The following is a 6,000-nucleotide window of genomic DNA, read 5'->3' on the forward strand; positions in this document are numbered from 1 at the left end:
TGACAGAGAGGGTCTGTGGGGCAGAAAGCTGAAGGCATGTGTAGATTATAAAGAGAATGCCCAGTGCCCCTAACATATGCATTGGAATGTAGTACAGCGAGAAATCCTCCATTATTTGGAAAGTGGTAGTTCAGCTAAGAAGTACAAAGATTCCACTAAAATCTTACCTATGTCCAGATCCCAGGTCCTACTTAAAGGAAATCCTGACCCTGTACTCAAAAATGAATGAAGCCAATGGCAAAATGAATCAAACTAAAATTTCAATAAAGCTCAACTCTAGTTCAACTACAGATCAGATTGACTCTACTTCTACTGTTCTTTATACAAATGTCCAGCGTACAGTAAAAAATTACAAGGCATGCACAGGAGTAGGAAAATTTGGTTGAGAGGAAATGGTAAGTAAAAGTGAACTCAGATTGCATGAATATTGGAATTATTGGGCTGATGATTGATAAAAAAGCTGAAGGATCTAGTGAAAAGTGGAAAACATGTCTAAAGAGATGGGGAATATCAGTAAAGGAATGGAAACAAGAATTTTAGAATTGAAAGCTGATTTAAACCTGCACATGAAGAAAGGAACAATACACTTGAAGATGGACTGTTTGAAGGTCCATAAAGTGAAAAAAACTGAAAAATATAGAGCTTTTTCTGAGATCTGAGATATGAAGGCAAAAGGCCTAACATCCTTATAATTGGAGTCCCAAAGGAAAGAATAGAGAAGAAATGTATGAAGAAAACATTTCCAAATTTGATGAGAACATTAACACATAAATAAAGAAAAAAGTCAAAAGTTAGTTTTCAAAATTGAAATTGATAAACACCTAGCAAGACCAAGTAAAAAAAAGAAAACACAGTTATTAACACTGGGGATGAAAAAGGGGAAATCATTACATAATCTTTTTACAATAAAGATGACATGTTATAAACAACTTTATGCCAATAAATTCAATGTGAATGAAATGGACAAATGCCTTTTAAAACACACCTTTTCAAAAATGATGCAAGGAGAAACAGAAGACATGAAAATAACTCCCATGTTTTTTAAAATATTGAAATTGTAATCACAAACTTTGCCACAAAGAAGCTTGCAGGCCTTGGTTCTATACTAGTGAATTCTATCAAACATTAAGGTTGGAAATAGTACTATATTTTCCATAAAAATTTTTGGGAGGCAAAAAGGGGCAAATTGGTGACAGAGTATGGATCTTCAAGAATCAGCTTGTTCTACAATGCAGTTAGTAATCAGCCAGAGCTCTCTAAGTCACCTATTTGGGGGCACAGGCAACTAGAAGAGCATCCTGCAATGTCCTTGGAAGAATGGAAGGAGGAGGCTGCCCATCTGCACCGAAGATTTGTGAGTGGAGTACCGCACACCATGGAGGCCAGTACCTATCCCCCACTGATGGTGCTAGGCACCTTGGGAGCTATTCCCTGGCTGGAGTTGGAAGCTCCATTTCCCAAAAATGGGGGAGAAAGAGATGGTCAGGCACCAACTTCAACTACTGCTTAGTAAATTCAGCTTGCTAAAGTCCAGAACTAAGAACAGCTAAAGTTTAGACCTATCTGAATCAGAAAGAGGCTAGTAGCCTCCATTTTAATTCCACACCCAGCATGAGGGGAAATGGGGATGATAATCACAGTGATGGTAGGGACTGGCATATTTCTACCCAGGTCAGATTGTTGCCCTAGCCTGGGCTCCAGCCCTGCCTCCAGCAGGGTGGAAGCTGGAGGGACCTACACCAGCCTCTCCAGCCAACTCTAGTCACTTTTGGGTCACAGGGACTAGGTTGTTGGGCACCTATGTGGCTATGTCACTGCCCCAATAGGATGGGGGAGGGTGTTCCCTCAACCTTTTTGGGCAACTGCAGCCTCTCTTGACTCACATGGACTAGAGCATTGGACACATCTGTGGTTCCATACCCACACCTAATGGCAGGAGAAGAGACAAGGCTTCCTCAGCCTCTCTGGGCAACTGCAGTCACTTTTGGCCTGCATGGGCATGATTGTGCACACCTGTGTGTCCATCCCTGCCTCTGGAGGGGAGGAGGGGGACCAGTGCTTCATCGGTCATTCTGGGTAACTACATCAGTTTTGCCCCACATAGATTGGTTCACTGCCCACACCTGTAGCTCCATCCCTGTCCAGGCAGGGGAGAAATGGGCATCAAACTTCATCAGTCTCTCCAAACAAATACAGATGATTTTGGTCTGCACAGCTTGGATTATTGCACATGGCTGTGGCTCCATCTCTATCCCTGACAGGGGAGAAAGGTGAGAGAGGCTTCATCAGTTCCTGGGACAACACAGGCAGTTTCACGCCCATGGTTTATAGTGCCAGTTGCATCCTCACCTCCATTCCATAACCAGCAAGGAAGAAAGAGTAAGAAACAGATGAAAAAGCTGAAAATTTTCAGATCGGCTAAACACAAGCCACTATAAAGTTCCAAAATAAGTTGAACCAAGTATCAAAGAGGGGCTGTAGCACAAAGTCAAATAGAAAGCCCTAGACTAAAGAGAGAAAAGGGGCCAAGAATAAATACATCTAGTAAGACAGATGCCAAGACACCAACAAAAAATTACAATCCATACCAAGAAACAGGAAGATATGGCCCAAGGGAACAAATAGCTTCCAGATGACATAAATGAGTTGAGACAACTAATCACAGATGTTCAAACAAATCTTAAATTCAGTGAGATGGCTAAAGAGATGAAGGATATTAAGAAGACACTGGGTGAGCACAAAGAAAAATTTGAAAGCATACATAGAAAAATATCAGATCTTATGAGAATGGAAGGCATAATAAATGAAATTTTAAAATACACTGGAGGCATATAACAGCAAATTTGAGGAGGCAGAAGAAAGGTCCCTGAGCTTGAAGATAGGGTCCCCAAAAATGAACATACAAAAGAAGAGATGAAGAAAATGGGGGGAAAAATGAACAGGGGCTCAGGGAACTAAATGGTGGCAAATGACATGCAAATATACTTGACATGGGTGTACCAGATGAAGAAGAGGAAAGAAAGAGGGCAGAAGGAATATTTGAGGAAATTAAGAGTAGAAAATTTCCCAACCCTATTGAAAGAAAGCTATCCATATCCAAGAAGTACAAGATACTCCAGTCCAAATACAAAAACTAATCAGAGTGTCAAATGGCAAAGATAAAGGGAGAATCCTGAGAGCAACAAGAGAAAAGCAGTTCATCACATACAAGAGATGCCTAATAAGATAAAAGGCTGATTTCTCATCAGAAACTATGGAGGCAAGAAGGCAGCAGTATGATATATTTAAGATACTAACAGAAAAACTGCCAGCCAAGAATCTTATATCTGGCATGATTTTCTTTCAAAAAGGGTGAGTTTAGAATTTTCACAGATAAACAGAAACTGAGGAGTTTGAAACCAAGAGCTTTGCAGGAAATACCAAAGGAAATGCTCCAGCCTGAAGAGACGGAGAGGCTTGGAAGAAAGATAGAAATGAAAATTATATCAGTAAAAGTAACAAAGTATAAAAAGAATGGTGAAAATAAGATATGACAGATAAAACCCAAAGGTCAAAATGAGTGAAATAAGAACTGCCTTTACAATAATAACATTGGATGTTAATGAATTAAACTCCGCAATCAAAAGACAGACTGGCAAGATGGATAAGATAATATGAGCCATCTATAGACTATCTTATCTACAAGAGACTCACTTTAGACCCAAGGATACAAATACTGATTTTTGGATATTAAAAAATGCTTGTGTTCCTGGTATAAATGCCACTTGGTCATGATGTATAGTCCTTATTATAGATTGCTAGATTCAGTTTGCTAATATTTTGTTGAGGATTTTTGCATTTACATCCATAAAGGCTATTAGTTTGTAATTTTCTTATAATGCCTTTATCTAGTTCTGGTATCAGAGTAAGACTCGTCTCATAGGATTAATTGGGAAGTGTTCACTCATCTTTTATTTATTGGAAGAGTATGAAAAGTGTTGATATTAATTCTTGGAACATTTGGTAAAATCAAGCAATTAAGCCATTTTTGTAAGAAGCTTTATTTACTACTAACTCAATCTCTTTGCTTGTAATAAGGCTTTTCAGGTTTTCTATTTCTTTGTGAGCTGGTTTTAGCAGTTTGTATCTTTTGGGAATTTGTCCATTTCATCTTCGGCTGTCTAATTTAGGGACATGCTGTTCATAGTAGGCCCTTTAATTCTTTTTTCTTGCTATGTGGTTGATGGTGATGTCTACTCTTCCATTTCAGATTTTTATAATTTGAATTGTCTCTCTTTTTCCTTGTCCAGTCTAGCTAAAGGTTTGTCAATTTTTTTTCCATTTCAAAGAACCATCTTTTTGTTTCATTATTTTCTTTCCTCTATTTCTTTTATTTCCACCATGATCTTTTTGTTTACTTCCTTCTTTTTTCTAATTTCTTAAAGTAGAAGGAGAGATTATTCATTTGAGATCATTTGGGAGTAATTTTTGGATTTTCCAAATATCACTCTCTTATTGATGTATAACTCTGCATGGTCAGAGAGTATACTTCGTATTATTTCATTTATTTAGAATTATTATATGGTTTAAAGTATGGTTTCTTATCTAGAGTTTTCCAAGTGCACTTGAGAAGAATGTGCATTCTACTTTTGTTGTGTGGCGTGTTCTCTAGATGTCTGTTAGATCTAGTTGCTTTAATAGTATTGTTCAAATTTTCTGTTTCTTTGTGTGAATTTTCTTCCAAGTTGTTTTATCCATTATTGAAAGTTTCCACTAATTGATGTTTCCACTAATAATTGTTTAATTGCCTCTTTGATACTTCAGTTCTGTCAGTTAGTGCTTCATGTGTTTTGGGACTCTGTTAATAGATGCATATATGTTTACATTTGTTATATCTTCCTGACAATTTAATCTTTTTCCAATTATAAAACATTCTTTTCTGTTTGCAGTGATAATTTTTGTCTTAAAGTATTTTTATGATAATAGTATAGGCATTTCAGTTCTCTTTTGGTTACTGTTTGTATGATACATATTTTCCATCCTTTTACATTGAATCTATTTATATATTTAGCACTAAAGCGTATCTCTTCCAGAAAGTATATAATTACTTCATGTTTCTTATCCTTTCTGCCAATCGCTGCCTTTTGATTGGAGTGTTTAATCCATTCATATTTAATGTAATTACTGACAAGGTAGTGTATAAACCTTGCTTATTACTCTTTATTTTCTACATTTTTATGGGGTTTTTTTGTTCCTCTATTCTTCTAATACTGCCTTCTTTTGTGTTAAATAGATATTTTCTAATTTACCTTTTAATTTCTCTTGTTTTTCATTTACTATATATATAATTATGTTCTCTTAGGGTTGCCTTAGGGATTATAATTAACATCTTAAAATACTCTGGATTAATACCAATTTAATTTTAACTGTTTGCAAGAACATTCCTCCAGTAGAGCTTCATTTCCTTCCCACTCCTTTGTGCTATTATTTTCATATATATTACATCTTTATAAGTCTAATCAACACAGTTTCATAGTTACTGTGTGTTTTAGTTTCCTGGGCTGCTCAAGCAAATATGAAATGTTTCAGTTAAACAGTGGGAATTTATTTGCTCACAGTTTTGAGACAAAAGTCCAAATCAAAGTGATGCTTCCTTCAAAGACTGGCATTTTGGGGACGGCTGCTGGCAGTGCTTGGTCCTTGGCTCCTCTGTCACACAGCAGTGCACTTGTTGGCCTTTCTTGGCCTCTCCATTCTCTTCCAGGTTCCACTGAATTTCACCTTCTGTCAGCTCCCTATGGCCTTCTCTCTGAGTTTCTCTCTATTTATAAAGGGCTCCAGTAACAGGATTAAGACCCATCCTGATTGAGGTGGGCCACACTTTAACTGAGGTAACTTCATAAAGGTCCTGCTTACAAGGTGTTCATACCCACAATAATGAATTATATTTAAGAACATGTTTTTTTTCTGGAATACACGCAGCTTCAAACCACCACACTGTGTTATGTGGCTATCTTTTAA

The sequence above is a fragment of the Dasypus novemcinctus genome, chromosome 9 (genome assembly GCF_030445035.2).
Source record: "Dasypus novemcinctus isolate mDasNov1 chromosome 9, mDasNov1.1.hap2, whole genome shotgun sequence".
Classification (NCBI taxonomy): Eukaryota; Metazoa; Chordata; class Mammalia; order Cingulata; family Dasypodidae; genus Dasypus; species Dasypus novemcinctus.